The following is a 19375-nucleotide window of genomic DNA, read 5'->3' as shown; positions in this document are numbered from 1 at the left end:
TGCACCACCTACCTTCAGGTGCAACCCCCCCCCCCCCCTCCCCTCCCAGCCATCGGTGACATCCATCCCCACTTCTAAGCCAGAGAAGCATACAACTTCTTCGGCTGCTTTGCTAGGAAGGGGTCCCTTGGGTCACTCCCTTCCCATGCTTCTGCTAGTGAGAAAGATTACACCTGCCAGTGGCTGAAAAGCCAAAAATCAGCGGGTCACAGGGCATCACATTCATCCTCAGTCTTGGAGACTGAATCGGTGTAGTCCTCCTAACCGGGGAAATCCAAGGAACAGCGAGAGAAATCCAAAAACATCCCCAAGACCAAGGGAATTGTGGTGGCACCCACACCACCACTACCTCCAAGCTCTGCATCTGCAGATGAAGTGGAGATTCTGGCATCCACTAAGGACCTAGATCTCAGTGGACCATCAGACAAAATGGATATAGACTGCTCAGGCAAAAAATCGGTGGCAGCAGGTGACCCTGAGGCAAAAACTGCCTCATTGAATGTTCCATGCCTTCCCAGTCTCACGATGATGTCATCCTCCTGTGGAATTGCGGCGATTTTTTCCACCACCTGGCTGAGCTATGGCAACTGTTAAGCTTTACACCTGCTATCAGCATTGCTCTCCAGGAAACCTGGTTCCCGGCAATGCAGATCCCTGCCCACCACGGCTATAAAGGGTACTACAGGAACCGTAGAGAGTGTAATCGAGTGTCAGATGGAGTTTGTGTTTATGTCCTAAACTCAGTCTGTAGTGAACCTGTGCCCCTTCAAATCCCTCTTGAAGCTGTGGCTGTCAGAATAGGATGACACAGGAAATAACTGTCTGCAATGTATATCTTCCTCCAGATGGTGCAGTATCCCTGAATGTATTAGCTGCACTGATTGATCAACTCCCTAAACCTTCCCTACTGTTGGGGGAGATTGTAATGCCTATAACCCCTTGTGGGGTAGCACCATGCTTACTGGCTCTGGCAGAGATATCAGAAATTTACTGTCCCAACTCGACCTCTGCCTCTTGAATACTGGGGTCGCCACACATTTCAATGTGGCTCATGGTAGTTACTCAGCCGTTGATTTATAAATTTGCAGCGCAGGACTTCTCCCATCTATCCACTGGAGAGCACATGACGACCTGTGTGGTAGTGACCACTTTCCCATCTTGCTGTCACTGCCCTAGTGTCAAGCCTACAGACGCCTGCCCAGACGGGCTTTAAAAAAGGCAGACTGGGAAACTTTCATTCACCTCAGCGGTCACCATTGAATCTCCCCCACATGGGAACATCGATGTGATGGTTGAGCAGGTGACTACAACAATCGTTTGTGGCAGAAAACATGATCCCTCACTCTTTAGGGTGCCCCCGGCAAAAGACAGTCCCTTTGTGGTTGTCGGAAGTCGCTGAAGCAATTAAGGAGCGTCGGCGAGCTCTACGGTGGCATAAGTGGCACCCTTCCCTGGAGCCTTTAAACAGCTCCGTGCCCGTTTTCGCCAACTTATCAAACAACAGAAGCAGGAGTGTTGGGAGAGAGATGTCTCGACCATTGAGTACCATATGTCCATCACCTGCACAAGTCTGCGCAAAGATCAAAGGTGTTTTCGGGTACCAGACCCCAACAGGTGCTCCCGGTGTTAACATAAATGGCGTGTTACCTGCCGACGCAAATATGATTGCCGAGCACTTTGCTGAGCACTGTGCTCGAGCCTCTGCATTGGAGAATTACCCCCCAGCCTTTCGCATTCTCAAACGGCGGCTGGAAGGGAAAGTCCTCTCCTTTACTACATGCCACAGTGAATCCTATAACGCACCCTTTACAGAGTGGGAGCTCCTCAGTGCCCTTGCACATCACCCTGAGACAGCTCCTGGGCCAGATTGGATCTACAGTCAGATGAGTAAACATCTCTCGTCTGACTACAAGTGACATCTCCTCGTCATCTTCAACTGGATCTGGTGCGATGGTGTCTTTCCATCACAATGGCAGGAGAGCACCATTATTCCGGTGCTCAAACCCGGTAAAAACCCACTTGATGTGGATAGCTATCAGCCCGTCAGCCTCACCAACGTCTTTTGTAAGCTGCTGGAACATATGGTGTGTCAGCGGTTGGGTTGGGTCCTGGAGTCACGTGGCCTACTGGCTCCATGTTAGGGCGGCTTCCGCCAGGGTCATTTTACCACTGATAATCTTGTGTCCCTAGAGTCTGCCATCCGAACAGCCTTCTCCAGATGCCAACACCTGGTTGCCGTCTTTCTCGTTTTTCGAAAAGTGTACGATATGACCTGGCGACATCATATCCTTGCCACATTATACGAGTGGGGTCTCAAAGGCCCACTCCCGATTTTTATCCAGAATTTCCTGTCTCTTTGTTCTTTCCGTGTCCAAGTTGGTGCCTCCCATAGTTCCCCCATATCCAGGAGAATGGGGTCCCGCAGGGCTCTGTATTGAGTGTGTCTCTATTTTTAGTGGCCATTAATGGTCTAGCAGCAACTGTAGGGCCATTCGTCTCACCTTTTCTCTATGCAGACGACTTCCGCGTTTCATACTGCTCCACCAGTACTGGTGTTGCTGAGTGGCGCCTACAGGGAGCCACCCACAAGGCGCAGTCATGGACTCTAGCCCACGGTTTCCAGTTTTCGGCCACAAATTCGTGTGTTATGCACACTTCTGTTGGCGTCGTACCATTCATCCAGAACCATAACTTTACCTTAATGATGATCCACTCTGTGTAGTGGAGACACATCTATTCTTAGGATTGGTTTTCAATGCCCGATTGACTTTGCTTCCTCACCTTCATCCATTTAAGGAAGTGCTGGCAGCACCTCAATATCCTCCGCTGCCTGAGCAACACAAACTGGGGTGCAGATCGCTCTACACTACCGCAGCTCTACAGAACCCTTGTTCAATCCTGCCTTGACTATGAGAGTCTGGTTTATGGTTCGACGGCACCCTCAGCATTGCACCAGTGTTGCATTCGCCTAGTGACAGGAGCTTTTAGGATGAGTCCGGTGACCAGCGTCCTTGTGGAAACCAGAGTGCCTCCATTGCAGATTAGGCGTGTACAATTGCTGGCCAGTTATGTTGCTCATATTCGTAGTTCTCCTGAGCATCCAAATTACCGTCTCCTTTTCCCACCCACGGCGGTTCATCTCCCACATCGATGGCTCAGTTCAGGGCTTCCAATTGCAGTCCGTGTCCGATCCCTTCATTCTGAACTGGAGTTCTTGCCTGTACCAGCTATACTTAAAGTCCATTCACTTACACCTCCGTGGTGTACACTTAGGCTGCAGCTTTGCCTGGACCTTTTGCATGGCCCTAAGGACTCAGTTAACCCTGCTGCTCTCCACTTCCATTTCCCCTCAATTCTTGACAAGTACTGAGGCCATGAAGTGGTTTACACTGATGGCTCGATGGCTGGTGCTCACGTTGGCTTCAGTAAGTCCATGGAGGACATATTGAATAGCGTTACTTGCCCGATGGCTGCAGTGTTTTCACTGCCGAACTGGTGGCTATATCTCGTGCTCTTGAGCACATCCGTTCATGCCCTGGGGAAGTGTTTCCTCTGTGTACTGACTCCTGGAGCAGCCTACAAGCTCTCGACCAGTGCTACCCTCACCATCCTCTGATAGCGACCATCCAGGAGTCCATCTATGCCCTGGAATTGTCCGGTCGTTCAGTGGTGTTTGTCTGGACCCCAGGTCATATTGGATCCCAGACAGTGAACTTGCCAACAGACTGGCCAAAGAGGCTACACGGAAACTGCTTATGGAGATTGGCTTCTCTGCAGAGGACCTGCGTTCAGTACTACACTCCAAGGTTTTGCGGCTGTGGGAGACGAAATGGCATAACCTCAGCACGCACCACAAACTGGGTGCCATTAAGGAGACTACGAATGTGTGGCAGTCCTCCATGTGGGCCTCTCATAGGGACTCTATGGCTCTCTGACGGCTCCGCATTGGCCACGCTTGGGTGACACACAGCTACCTCTTGCACCGTGATGACCCAACTCAGTGTCGGTGCAGTGCCTGGCCGACAGTGGTCCATATCTTGGTGAGCTGTCCTCCTTTAGCTGCCCTGCGACGGGCTCTTCAGTTACTGGACTTGTTGCCATTAATTTTAACTTACAACGCCTCATCGGCTAATTTAGTTTTACATTTTATATGCTACGGTGGGTTTTATCATTCTATATAAGTTTTAGTGCATGTTCTTTGTCCGTTTGTGTTCTCCACTCTAATGCTTTTAGGGCGGATGTTTTAATGTGTCGCAGAGTGGATGGCTTTTCCTTTTTATTCTCATAGTTATCCACCCACTGTCATCTGCTCTCGTTTTTTTCCCCCCTTCTACCTGTTTCTTGCTTCTCTCTATGGTTTTTTTTTTTTTTTTTTTTTTTTTTTTTTTTTTTTTTTTTTTTTTTTTTTTTTTTTTTTTTTCCATAGTAGTGTTGGTTGTCCTTCTGTCGTTCTCCCGGTTCTTCCTTTCTCTCGTTATTGTGCTGTATGTCTCCCTTCTTTTCTTTTTTCCGTCGTGTAATTATTTTACTGGGAACAAGGGACTGATGACCTCAGTTTGGTGTCTCCCCCCCCCCCTCTTTCAAACCAACTAACCAACCCCCCCCCCCCCCTTCGGGGTTCTCCCAGTACCGGTCAGAGAGGTGCTCACTTGGCTTTGGCTGATCTTAACCAACTTAACCTCTTCTGCCTCAACACTGGAGCACCCACTTTCCTTTCCGACTCCTCACACACCTACTCCCATTTGGACCTATCCTTTTGCACTGCCCAGCTTGCCCATTGTCTTGAGTGGTCTGTTCTTTCTGACACATACTCGAGCGACCATTTCCCATGTGCTCTTTGTTTGCTGACTCCTGCCCCATCCGCATGCACGCCCCATATGGCAGCTTACAACACCTATACATACGTTGTGCCAAATATGACTTTAACATACAATAAGCATTACCCTCTGGGAGGAATTTTGAATTGTTTGACCATGCATTAACCTAATGGACAGAGGGTATCGAACATAAGTTTCATTACTATGGCAATTAATAGATAATTGAAAGACTTTAATTTAGGAAATAATGTAAGTAGTGAAAGTTTACGTGAACGAAATAATAAATGGTCACCAGTCTAATCAGCCATAATAATGTGGGACATTAAGTTCAAAGAATTTATATATAATTTTGCAAAAAGGACTTTCATTCTTTTTCTCTTCGTAAAGTGCAATGAACACACACGACTACCAGACGAACTAAACAGTATATAGCAGTAATTATCATTTGCATAAATTGGCTATCACAGAAAGATAAATAGCGCTTTCCTCCTATTAATAATAATTACTATCTCAATCATTAATTAAGTGAGCATGACAAGAGTCCTGGTTTAACACACAAACATCACAAATCCAATAAATTAACACAGTACAAACACTTTTTCATGCTCTTTTTTATGGGACTACTTCAGCTTCCTTTTGCCAAAGCAATATTCAATTTAACTTCCTCATAATAGAGGCCTTTACATATGTCTGCTTGTGTCTGCATATGTGTGGATGAATAAGCGTGTGTGTGAGTGTGTATACCTGTCCTTCCCCCCGCCCCCCCCCCCCCCCCCCCCCCCATAAGGTAAGTCTTTCCGCTCCTGGGGTTGGAATGACTCCTTACCATCTCCCTTAAAACCCACATCCTTTAGTCTTTCCCTCTCCTTCCCTCTTTCCTGGTGAAGCAACCATGGGTTGCAAAAGCTTGAATTTTGTGTGTGAGTTTGTGTTTGTTTGTGTGTCTATCAACATACCAACGCTTTTGTTTTGTAAGTTAAATCATCTTTGTTTTTAGATATATTTTTCCCACGTGGAATGTTGCCCTCTATTATATTCATAATAGATAGAAAAGAATATAGTGGGGCCCATTATGTACTCTGCAGGCAAATTCTGTAACTATTTCAGAGACAAATTGCATTACACTAATGTGGATTTCTAACCCCACTTGAATTTGTTTGTGTTTCAACACCATATAGCAATTTGTTCAAACGTTATTCTCAGATAAAACTTCAGAAATTAGTTTATGGTAATAGTCAAGGCAAAAATCAAATTTCCTGTAAGTCAAATTATGTGCCTTTTTCATTACCTTGAAGCAGGTGGTTTAACTAGCAACATTTATACACTTAAACACTGAAACTTTGTCACATTTAGATCAGAAACAATTCAATGATCATTCAGAAACAGGATACTCAGTCATTTGCACGTTTAGGTAAGAGCAGCATATTACAGTTAAAACCACATCCAAGGCAATTTCAACATAAATCAGCTTCCGAATGCCTCACTTGGCACCCACGGTATTGACACGCACACGCACACGCACACGCACACGCACACGCACACGCACACGCGCGCGCGCGCACACACACACACACACACACACACACACACACACACACACACACACACACACACACACACACACACACAAACTTCCACTTCCCCTCTGACAATGCAAAGATCTTAACTAGTACAGAACAATCACTTCAAAGTTACATACACATAATTACATAGCATGACCTACTTACTATTGATAAGGGTGATTGGCAGCTTCACTACTCCCTGGTGACCTTCGCAGAACGAGATTTACCCAGTTGTGATGACCAAGTGGACTATCTCACAAAACATTATCCTTACTGCTGCAGAACGTTCCATTCCTCACACTTCCTCTTTACCACACGGTGTTCCAGTCCCTTGGCGGACTGAGTCATGCTGTGATGCAATTCACGCACGGAGATGTGCTCTCCGCGTTTTTAACTGTCATCCTATGATGCCAAACTGCATTCCTTATGAACAGATGAATGCAAAGTATCGTTGCATTCTTCGGGATAGCAAACAAGCTAGCTGGCTTTCATTCACTGGTTCTTTTAACAGTTCCACCCCTTCCTTTGTCATGTGGGCCAGCCTCCAATGGCTCTCTGGAACCAAGATCCATTCCTCAATTTCTGGCCTGACAGTAGTAGACGATGTTATCGTGGACGCTATTGCTATCTCCAACATCTTGGGCCACCATTTTGTGGAAGTTTGGAGCTCTTTGCACTGTCACCCTGCCTTCCTCCATTGGAAACGAGTGGAAGAGGCTTGGGCGATACCCTTATCTTCTCCAAATCATGAGTGCTACAATGCCACATTTACTATGAGGGAGCTCGATTGTGCTCTCAGTTCATCCCAATCATCCGCCCAAGGGCTGGACACCATTCACATTCAGATGTTGCAGCACCTTTCTCTAGCGGGCAAGCACTTTCTGCTTAACACGTACAACTGCATCTGGGCAGAGGGCATATTTCCCGGATGCTGGCGTGACACCACTGTCATACCTATACCTAAGCCCAGCAAGGACAAAAACCTTCCTTCTAGCCACTCTTGCCAGTTGCGTTTGCAAGGTGATGGAATGTACGATTCATGCCCGGCTGGTATCGTGGTAGAGTCTCGCAATTTATTGATGAATGCACAATGTGGATTTCAACACAGTGTTCTGCAATTGACCATCTTGTTACTTTGTCCACCAATATCATGAATGGCTTTCTGCGGAAATCCCAGACTGTGGCCGTGTTTTTCGATTTCGAGAAGGCCAACGACACCTGCTGAAGAACTGGTATCCTCCATACTCTATACATGGGGCTTCCGTGGCCGCCTGCCCTGTTTCCTTCCGGCGTTTTTACAAGATCGAGTTTCCAAGGTGCATGTGGGTTCAGCCTTGTCGGACAGCTTTATCCAGGAAAACAGTGTGCCTCAAGGTTCTGTCGTGAGTGTCTTCCTCTTTGCTATTGCCATTAACCCTATTACAGCTTGTCTCCCACCAGGCATCACCACCTCCCTTTTTGACGACGATTTTGCCACCTATTGCAGTCCTCCATGGACCTGTCTCACTGAGCGGCGTCTTCAGTGCTGGCTTGATAGTCTTTACTCCTGGAGCATCGACTTCCTTTGCAGCAGTTATGCATGCCTTTTGTCTGCCATGCGTGGCCACCTCTCCTATGCCTCCTTCTTTAATGATTCCTTTGACCGTCAGTATGGGGCTCGTCCCTCTTCTCTGTCACCTCCTGGAGTCTGCTTTCGCTACTTGCTATGGCGGCTTAATTTCACACTACCTGCAACTTTCCCAGTGGGTGTGAACCCTTTACTACCTTGGCTTCGTGAAGCAGCCCATGTTAACCTTGGCCTTCATTCACTTCCTAAGGACGCTACTCCAGCCTCGGTCTATCGCCTCCAGTTTCCCATCCTTCATGTGGAATTTGACGATAGTACAGTTGTCTACACTGATGGCTCTCAGACTGATCATGGGGTCGGGTGTGCCTTCGTCATTGGCACCCATGCCTTTCGATATTGGCTTCCGGCACACTCCTCAGTATTTACAGCCGAGCTCTTCGCCTTGTATCAGGCCACGGAGTACATTTGGCGACACAGCCTTTACAATTGTGTCCTCTGCTCAGATTCATTCAGTCAGTCCCCTCCAAAGTCTGTGTGTTCATCCCTTAGTGCAGCGGGTCCAGGAAAACTGTCACTCACTCACTCTTCGTGGAGCCAGTGTCATGTTTCTGTGAGTCCCTGGTCATGTCGGTCTGCCAGGAAATGAGGTTGCTGACGAGACTGCAGTCCTTGTACCTCAGCCCGCGAGTACCAATATTCCCTGTGATGATCTCTGTGTTGCCGTCTGTCAAGAGGTAGTGTCTCTTTGGCATCACCAATGGTCCTCCCTTCACAGGAATAAGCTTCAGTGTATTAAGCGTCTCCCAGCGCCTTGGACGACCATCTCGTGGCCCTCCCACCAGGAGGAGATTATTTTAACTCGGCTACGTATTGGGCACTGCCTTTTTAGCCATCGTCATTTGCTAAGTGGCGCTACACCACCACTTTGTACACACTGTGCCCAAATTTTAACTGTCCACCACTTCCTGCTGGAATGCCCTTTTTCTAACAATTTATGTTCCAGTTTGGGTTTGCTGTCTGATTTATCAGTTTAGCGAATGACACACAGGGTGTCGACCGCGTTTTACTTTTTATCCACCAAAACAATATGTCGAAGGCCATTTAATTTTTAGTTTTGGACCTCCATTTCTGTATGGTGTTTTTTTAGACTGTTTTCCACGAGCCTGTTTTAGCTGTCTCCTATTCCGTCCACAGGTACTGACGTATATTTGTTTAACTCCTATGTTGTGTTCTATAGTTTTGACTTGGGTGCATATGACCGCAGTTGTTTTTGTGCCCTAAAGCAAAACAAAACAAACGGCCGCCATGCCAGGTGGCCTTTGCTGTGGCTGGGTGGTGCCCATGGGGAGAGCCCCTGATCATGGATGGTATCAGGGCAGATGCTTGGCGCATGAAGCATATCAAGCTGCAAAAATACGGCCGTCTCTTCGAATAGTGAAGGATCATTGAATGCTGCTTCCCATGACCTGGCAGCCTTCCCTTCCCTGCTGCACCATGGGAGGAGGGCCAGGCTCACAGTCTTAGGATGAAACACTTTCTGCGCTACCTCGTCTGTACTAGTGTGGATGGGGACACATTCATCGCCAAAAAGCCATTTTTTTGTGGAGAATATCAAGGACAAGTTCGGTGTAGTGGAATCTCTTAGTGAGATGCAGTTGGTCTCTCTGTTCTTCAAAGCCTCTTCTGTTGCCCAATCTGCAGCTCTTTGTGCTTGTGATTGTCTTAGCAATACCCCAGTGTCTATTACTCCTCACCAACCTCTGAATACGGTCCAGGGAGTGATTTTTCATAGTGACCTCATCCAGCAAACTGATGGGGAACTCTGGGCTAATCTGGAGTGACACACGTTCATTTTGTTAGATGTGTGCAGAAGAGTCACAGAGACAACTGCACCAATACCGACACATTCATTCTGGCTTTCGAGAGGGATATCCTCCCAGAGAAGGTCGAAGTTGTGTGCTACAGATGTGACGTGAAGCTGTAAGTCCCACCACCCATGAGGTGCTTTAAGTGCCTGAATTTTGGGCATACGTCTTCCCAATGTACGGCGGACCCTCTGTGTGCTGACTCTGGTCACCCACTCCATGAGGAAAGCCCCTGTGTTTCACCACCTGTGTGTGGCAATTGTCATGACTGCCACCCCTCTCACTGGCTGGATGGCCCAGCTTACAAGAGAGAAAAGGATATCCAAGAGTAAAAGTACCTTGATTGCCTGTCTTATACTGAGGCTCGCCAAAAGTATGAGAGACACCATCTAGTGTCACTATTTTCCACTCTTGCCTCTGTTACATCCTTTCCCCCTCCTACCTCACCCCTGCGGGTCCGGGGATTAGAATAGGCCCGCGGTATTCCTGCCTGTCGTACGAGGCGACTAAAAGGAGTTTCAACCGTTTCGGCCTTCTATGTGATGGTCCCCCTTGGGGTTTGACCTCCATTTTTCAAAATTCTACAGAAGTACGAGCCTTTTGGGGAAGGACACCTTACATGGTGTACCACTGGTCCTACGTGCACTAAGACCTTGGCACTCAGCATTGCACTGGCGTTGTAACCATACCCACTATTCCTTAAATTGGGCCTCAACGCGTGATGGGTTGTCCAAGTTACGCCCATAGTGCATCTCCATCTGCACCAGCGATCATGATGGACTTTCCATGGCACCAGAAATCCAGCACGGTAGCCAGCCCGTTGTGGTGGGGTCGTCATGTACCCTCTAGGTTGTAGCCCCCTGACAACACAGGGATCGTACTGCCGATGCCTGAGCTGCACCCTCCCCACGTCGGCCAAGGAGTAGATGCCCGTCTCCTTGGGGCATCAGGACTCCCGGCAATGGTCATCCTGCCAGGTGGCCCTTGCTGCGGCTGGGTGGCGCCCGTGGGGAGAGCCCCTGGTCGGAGTGGGTGGTATCGGGGCGGACGTTTCGCAGATGAAACGTCAACATGTATCAGGTCGCTCTGCGGCCGAGTCTTTCAAAAGAAAAGGTACCGTTTCTAGTTCTGGTTCTCCTGCCCTTTCCCCCTTGGCCACTCCGTGGGAGGAGGGACAGGCCCGCCGGCTTGGGGCGAAGTACTTCCCCCGCTATTTGGTCTGTTCTCGAACCGATGGGGGGACGTTCCCCACCTCCAAGCCCATGTTCTTTGTTCAGCACATTGAGGACGTCTTCGGGGACATCGAGGCTCTCAGCAAGATGCGTTCAGGGTCCGTTCTTCTCAAGACCACCTCCGCCACACAGTCGGCGGCGCTCCAGGCGTGCGACCGCCTAGGGGACATCCCAGTATCCATTGTCCCACATCTGGCACTAAATAGGACGCAGGGGGTTATTTTTCATCGTGACCTCCTGCTACAATCTGATGAGGAGCTCAGGGCCAACCTGGAGCGCCGAGGCATGCATTTCGTCCGGCGAGTCCAGCGCGGCCCCAAAGACCGTCGCATCGACACCGGGGCCTTTATCCTCGCCTTCGAGGGGGACGTTCTCCCAGAGAAGGTAAAGGTGATGTGCTACCGGTGTGACGTGCGACCTTACGTCCCGCCTCCTATGCGCTGTTTTAAGTGTTTGCGCTTTGGGCACATGTCCTCATGGTGTGAGGCTGAGCCCCTTTGTGGCGATTGTGGACGTCCTCTTCGTGAGGAACATACATGCACCCCACAACCTCGGCGCATTAATTGTCCTGGCGTCCACTCGCCTAGATCCTCAGACTGCCCCGCATATCAGAAGGAGAAGAAGATACAAGAAATCAAAACTTTGGATCGGCTCTCTTATTCTGAGGCCCGGAAGAAGTACGACCGCCTCCATCCCGTGTCATTGACCACTTCGTTCGCCTCAGTTGTGTCCACTGCTTCTGCGGTATCCTCACCCCTATCCTGTCCCCCCTCCGCCTCCTCCGCCCATCAGGGGGCTCTGCCTCCGCCTCCCAAATCCCTCCCTTCCAAATCCTCCTCCCCCGTGGCCCCCACCCCCTCTGCCCCAGGGGCCACGCTTCCTCCTCCTCCTCTCCCCACGCCACCTGTGAAGCGATCCTCTTCTCAGGCGTCCATCGGGGCAACGTTCCGGATCCCAGCTTCCGAGGTCCGGCGTTCCAAAACGGACCCCGTGCGTGAGGACCTTCTTCGGGTCCAGCCCACCATCCCTGTGCCTCCTCGGCCTTCCAAGAAGGCCTCCAAGAAGAAATCTCTATCCCCCTCTCCACCCCGGTGCGTTTCGTCTGACGCTCCACCCGTGAGTCGCTGCTCCCGGCCGTCCTCAGTTTCGCCGGGATGCTCTGCTGCCAGGCACTCCGCCGGCCTTTCGTCGGCAAATGATGCGGCCCCTCCTACACAACCAGGGACAGCGGCCGCGGCTGGCGACGAGTCGATGGAACCGGATCCGCCTCCCATCGGTTGTAGTGTTGTTCCCTCGCAACCTGGCCCTCCGCGGCCGTCGAGGTGACCAGCTCTTCCCCCGTCTCGTTCCCCCAACCTTTTGACTAGCCATGGCGTTGTTTCATTGGAACATAAGAGGTATTCGATCTAATCGGGAGGAATTACAACTGCTCCTCCGCCTGCACTGTCCGCTCGTCCTTGGTCTCCAGGAAACCAAGTTGCGCCCGACTGACCGTATTGCCTTTACCCACTATACCTCGGAGCGGTATGACCTCACCCCTGTGGACGGTATCCCAGCTCATGGTGGGGTCATGTTGCTCGTTCGGGACGATGTTTATTACCATCCCATCCCATTGACCACCCCACTCCAAGCAATAGCTGTCCGCATTACTCTTTCTGGTTTTACTTTTTCAGTTTGTACCATCTACACTCCACCGTCATCTGCTGTTAGTCGGGCTGACATGATGCACCTGATCGTTCAGCTTCCCCCGCCGTTCTTATTGTTTGGCGACTTCAATGCCCATCATCCCCTTTGGGGCTCTCCTGCATCCTGTCCAAGAGGCTCACTCTTGGCGGATGTCTTCAACCATCTCAATCTTGTCTGCCTCAATACCGGCGCCCCGACTTTCCTCTCGAACTCTACTCATACCTACTCCCACTTGGATCTCTCGATCTGTTCAACCACTCTTGCCCGTCGGTTCGAGTGGTATGTCCTTTCTGACACCTATTCGAGCGACCACTTCCCCTGTGTCGTTCGTCTCCTGCACCACACCCCATCCCCACGTCCTTCGAGCTGGAACATACTGAAAGCTGACTGGGGACTTTACTCCTCCCTGGCGACCTTTCCGGACCACGATTTTCCCAGTTGTGACAGTCAGGTCGAATACCTCACGGCTGTTATCATCAATGCTGCCGAATGTTCCATTCCTCGTACTACTTCTTCTTCACGTCGCGTTTCCATCCCCTGGTGGAACGAGGCTTGTAGGGTGCTCGACGACGTGCTTTACGCACCTTTCGCCGCCATCCTACGTTGGCGAATTGTATTGAATACAAACGACTCCGAGCGCAAAGCCGTAGAGTCATCAAAGACAGCAAAAAAGCTTGTTGGGCCTCTTTCACCAGCTCCTTTAACAGTTTTACTCCCTCTTCCGTCGTTTTGGGTAGCCTGCGCCGGCTGTCGGGCATTAAGGCCCACTCCTCAGTACCTGGCCTGACGTCAGGTAATGAGGTCCTTGTTGATCCTGTGGCTGTCTCCAACGCCTTTGGCCGCTTTTTCGCGGAGGTTTCAAGCTCCGCCCATTACCATCCTGCCTTCATTCCCAGGAAAGAGGCAGAAGAGGCTCGGCGACCTTCCTTCCACTCGCTGAATCTGGAAACTTATAATGCCCCCTTTACTATGCGGGAACTCGAACGTGCGCTTGCACTGTCCCGGTCCTCTGCTCCGGGGACAGATGCCATTCACGTTCAGATGCTGGCACACCTTTCTCCGGCGGGCAAAAGCTTCCTTCTTCGTACCTACAATCGCGTCTGGACCGAAGGTCAAGTCCCCATGCGTTGGCGTGACGCCGTTGTTGTTCCTATACCCAAACCCGGAAGGATAGACACCTTCCTTCTAGTTACCGCCCCATTTCTCTTACAAGCTGTGTCTGTAAGGTGATGGAGCGCATGGTTAATGCTCGGTTAGTCTGGTTTCTTGAATCTACTTACTAATGTCCAATGCGGCTTTCGTCGCCGCCGCTCCGCTGTTGACCACCTTGTGACCTTGTAGACATTCATCATGAACAACTTTTTGCGAAGGCGCCAAACGGTAGCCGTGTTCTTCGACTTGGAGAAGGCTTATGATACCTGTTGGAGAGGAGGTATCCTCCGCACTATGCACAGGTGGGGCCTACGCGGTCGCCTGCCCCTTTTTATTGATTCCTTTTTAACGGAACGAAAGTTTAGGGTACGTGTGGGTTCCGTATTGTCCGACGTCTTCCTCCAGGAGAACGGAGTGCCTCAGGGCTCCATCTTGAGCGTAGCCCTTTTTGCCATAGCGATCAATCCAATTATGGATTGCATTCCACCTAATGTCTCAGGCTCTCTCTTTGTCGATGACTTCGCGATCTACTGCAGTGCCCAGAGAACATGCCTCCTGGAGCGCTGCCTTCAGCGTTGTCTAGACAGCCTCTACTCTTGGAGCGTGGCAAATGGCTTCCGGTTCTCTGAAGAGAAGACGGTTTGTATCAACTTTTGGCGATATAAAGCGTTCCTTCCGCCATCCTTACATCTCGGTCCCGTTGTTCTCCCATTCGTGGACACAACTAAGTTTCTAGGGCTCACGTTGGACAGGAAACTGTGTTGGTCTCCACATGTCTCTTATTTGGCGGCCCGTTGTACACGTTCCCTTAATGTCCTCAGAGTTCTTAGCGGTTCATCTTGGGGAGCAGATCGCACTGTCCTACTTCGCTTGTATCGGTCCATAGTTCGATCGAAGCTGGATTATGGGAGCTTCGTCTACTCGTCCGCTCGGCCATCCCTCTTACACCGGCTCAACTCCATCCACCATCGGGGGATACGTCTTGCGACCGGAGCCTTCTACACTAGTCCTGTCGAGAGTCTTTATGCTGAAGCTGCCGAGTTACCATTGACCTACCGGCGCGACGTACTGCTGTGTCGGTATGCCTGCTGGCTGTTGTCTATGCCCGACCACCCCTCTTACGAGTCCTTCTTCGCCGATTCTCTCGACCGTCAGTACGGGTTGTGTGTGTCTGCCCTGCTGCCCCCCGGAGTCCGCTTCCGTCATCTGCTTCGACAATTGAATTTTGCCCTCCCTACCACCTTCAGAGAGGGTGAGAGCCCGACACCACCTTGGCTCCAGGCTCCGGTTCCTATTTATCTCGACCTCAGCTCACTCCCGAAGGAGGGTACTCCGGCTGCAGTGTATTGCTCACAGTTTGTCGAACTTCGTGCTCGACTTGCCGGTCACACCTTTATTTACACCGATGGCTCCAAAACTGACGACGGTGTCGGCTGTGCCTTTGTCGTCGGGGCCGCCACCTTTAAATACCGGCTCCTCAACCAATGTTCCAGCTTTACGGCCGAGCTTTTTGCTCTCCATCAGGCCGTTCAGTATGCCCGCCGCCACCGCCATTCATCGTATGTACTCTGCTCTGACTCACTCAGTGCTCTTCAGAGCCTTGCTTGGAGCTCCCAATCCGGTCCATCCCTTGATTCAACGGATACAGCAGTCCCTCCATTCTTTCGTTGATAATGGTGGTTCTGTCCGCTTTCTGTGGGTTCCCGGACATGTAGGAGTGCCTGGGAATGAGGCTGCGGATGCTGCAGCCAAGGCTGCAGTCCTCCTGCCTCGGCCAGCCTCCCATTGTGTCCCATCATCTGACGTTCGTGGGGATATATGTAAGAGGCTTGTGTCGTTGTGGTGGGATGCTTGGTCATCCCTCCAAGGAAACAAGCTCCGGGCAGTAAAACCGCTCCCAACTGCTTGGACAACATCCTCCCGACCATCTCGGCGTGAGGAGGTCCTTCTGACCAGGTTGCGGATTGGGCATTGCCGGTTTAGCCACCACTACCTGCTCTCCGGTGACCCAGCCCCGCAGTGCCCTTGTGGTCAGGCATTAACAGTGCGCCATGTTTTATTGTCGTGTCCCCGTTTTAGTCAATTTCGTGTTATCCTGTCCCTGCCATCTACTTTACCAGATGTTTTAGCTGATGACGCTCGAGCAGCTGCTCGTATTCTGCGTTTTATAACTTTAACTGGCTTGTCCAAAGACATTTAACCTTTTTACTTATTTTATCTGCATCTTTGTCAGGTCCTTCTGGTGTCCCCCATCTCCTTGAGTTTTAGCAGATTCCGTGTGCTCTAACACCAGTGACTGGGCGCTAATGACCTCAGCAGTTGAGCGCCCTTAAACCCCAAAAAAAAAAAAAAAAAAAAAAAAAAAACCCTCCTACCTCTTCATTACCCCAGCCCCATGCCCCTCTCCCCTCCGCCTCCCATGCAGTTCCCACGACCTCCCATCTGGGACCCCTCTCCCCCCTATCTCTAAGGTTGGAAGACTTCTACCATAACTCGACCACGAGACACACCATCTGTGCACCTCAAGATCACCTGCTCTCTTTTGGTTCCAGATCTTGCAGATGCCTGTACTCCCTCTGTGCCCTGCCCCCCTCCTCCACTGAAAGAGGAGAAGGAAAAGAAGACGTAGTCCCAAGACAAGGCCCAACTGGTTCCTGCGGAGGTGCCATGTCCCCCCTCCCAATCTGAGTCTGACATCTTATTTATGGATGTCTCCCCATCCTTGTCGGTGATGACCACTGACTGTGTGACGTGGCTTCTTTATGTCTAACCTTGACTCTTGCCACACAATCATCCAGTGGAACTGAATTGCATACTATTGTCACCTACTGGAAATACAAAGTTTTGTCTCCTCCTATTCTGCAGTCTGTCTTGTTCTTCAAGAAATGCATTTCCGTGATGACCACTCTCCAACATTTCATGGTTTTCGGGCGTTCTGTGGGAACCTTGCCGGCCCTGGGGTAGCAACTGGCAGGGTCTGCACTTTGGTTTGCTCTGATGTCATTAATGACTGGATCTCCCTGCATACCAACCTGGAAGCAATAGTGGTTAAGAGTGCAAATGACTCCGGCAATCACCATTTGCAATGTCCATCTCCCTCCAGGTAGGTCACTTTATGTTGAACTGTCTGTCTTAATCCAGCTACTCTGGCCCTCATTTCTCCTCCTTAGGGACTTCAGTGCCCACCACCCACTGTGGGGGGAGTGCCACTCAACAGGTAGGGGGTCTCCTAATTTACCAACTTATTATGGGTATAGATTTCTCTCTCTTCAATGATGGTTCCTCTACCCACTTCAGTGCCACTCATGGCACCTTTACTGCTATCGATCTCATGATCTCCTCCTCTGCTCTCTTGGCATCCCTACATTGGTCATCCGTTGATGACGTTTGTGACAGTGACCATTTTCTGGTGATTCTATCATTCCCCTGCTGCCACCAGGCTGGCAGCAGGCCCTCACGCCGGGCATTCTGCAGGACCAATTGGCCTTTATATACATCTGCTGTGCCCTTTGACACCTCCCTCTCGAATTCCATTGGTGCAGTCATGCAAGGCGTCTCTGCCACTATTCTTCATGCTGCTGGCACTGCTGTTCCCTATGTACAAGTCCCCTCATCATCAACCGGTACTATAGTGGACCAAGGATGTTGCAGTCATTGTCCAGGACCGCCAACAGGCACTGCAGTGATTTGAACAACACCCTTCACAAACCAGTCTCCTCCCTTTAAATGTCTCCGTGCTAAGGCTCGTTACCTTATTAAGCAGGATAAAAAGGAATGCTGGGAGCACTATGATTCCTCCCTGGGGACGTATGCGTCTTCATCACAGGTTTGGCCCAAGCTCCATAGCTTTCTGGGCCACCAGCGACAGTCAACTGTACAGGGTCTTAACCTCCAAAGTGCTCTGTGCTCTGATCCATTGGTCCTTGCAGAACACCTCATGACACGCTTTGCAACAGCATCGATGTCATCTTCCTATCCTGTGACCTTTCTCTAGCAGAAACCAGTAGTACAGACCACCTCTGTTTCTCCCCACACCATGCTGAGCCCTATAATGAACCTTTCACTGAACGGGAATTCTTGCAGGCTCTTACCTCTTGAGGCCCGGATTCCAACCACAACCAGATGATCCAACACTTGGACGTTCCCCAGATGTAACACCTCCTCTGGGTCTTCAACCGCATTTGGCTCACAGGTGCTTTTCCATCACAATGGTTAGTTAGTATAGTTATCCCCGTCCTTAAGCCCGGGAAGAACCCTGCATCTCTAGACAGTTACCACCCAGTTAGCCTGATGAATGTACTTTGTAAATTGCTCGAGAGGATGATTAGCTTCAGGTTATGTTGGGTACTCGAATATCAAGGCCTTTTGTCCCCATATCAGTGTGGCTTCTGGGCAGGAGAGTCTCCAACTGACCATCTACCCAGATTGGAAACAGCCACTCAACAGGCTTTTATTAACTGCCTGCACCTTGTTGCAGTCTTCTTTGACCTACATAAGGCATACGACATGGCTTGGCGCCATCAAATTTTAGTTACCCTCCACGACTGGGGCTTCCGTGGTCCCCTTCAGATTTTTATACATGAGTTTTTATCTCTCCAGCTATTCTGGGTTCAAGGTGGCAATTCACTCAGTGCCACTCGGATTCAGGAAAACGGTATCCCACAGTGTTGTGTGCTAAGTGTCACACTCTTCCTCATAGCCATCATAGGACTTTTAACCTATGTTGGGCCTCTGGTTACCGTGGTGTTGTACGTCAACGATTTTTACATCTGGTGCAGCTCCCACTTGGTAGCACCTGCGCCATATGACGGGCCTTTTGCGTGGGCCACTTCCCGTGGCTTCCAGTTTTCTCCCTCCAAAATGGAGGTTATGCATTTTTGTCATTGACCCACAGTACACCCAGATCGAGAACTTTATTTAGGCGACCAGCTCCTTGATGTTGTATTACAGTCCCATTTCTTGGGCCGTATTTTTGATAAAAAGCTGACATGGCTTCTCAATATTCGCAACCTAAAGACTGTGCATGCGGAAGCTTAATGCTCTCTGCCTCCTGGCCCACACGTCTTGGAGTGCAGACTGTGCCACTCTTGTCCATCTTTACGGTGCTCTAGTTTTGCCCAGACTAGATTATGGTAGTCAGGTTTATGGCTTAGCATCTCCTTCCACTTTGAAGCTGCATGACCCTGTTCACCATTGTGGGGTGTGTCTGGCTATTAGTGCCTTTCGCACTAATCCTGTTGACAGTCTCCTCACAGAAGCAGGGATACCCTCACTACAAATATGTTTCTTATGCAATCGCTATTCGCCAATTCCCTGACCGTCCTGTGTACCCTGTCCTCTTTGCAAACGAGGGATTTCTTCCTCCCGACTCCAGCCCACAAGTGGGATTGCCAGTTGGCATGCGTCTCACTTCCCCCTGTCAGAGTCTCCACTCACTGGAATGCACCCTGTGTCTTTCCTCCCATACACCCCCTTGGATGGTGCCTAGACCACA

General features: G+C 50.2%; 1 protein-coding gene across 1 annotated transcript in view; it reads left to right on the top strand.

Annotated features, from left to right (window-relative positions):
* LOC124802666 (guanine nucleotide exchange factor MSS4) overlaps positions 1 to 19375 on the top strand; it is a 73474-nt gene that overhangs the window by 31929 nt on the left and 22170 nt on the right. The gene's annotated exons all lie outside the window — the stretch shown is intronic.

The sequence above is a fragment of the Schistocerca piceifrons genome, chromosome 6 (genome assembly GCF_021461385.2).
Source record: "Schistocerca piceifrons isolate TAMUIC-IGC-003096 chromosome 6, iqSchPice1.1, whole genome shotgun sequence".
Classification (NCBI taxonomy): domain Eukaryota; kingdom Metazoa; phylum Arthropoda; class Insecta; order Orthoptera; family Acrididae; genus Schistocerca; species Schistocerca piceifrons.
The sequence above is the reverse complement of the archived record's forward strand: the minus strand, read 5'-3'. Positions and strand labels throughout refer to the sequence as shown.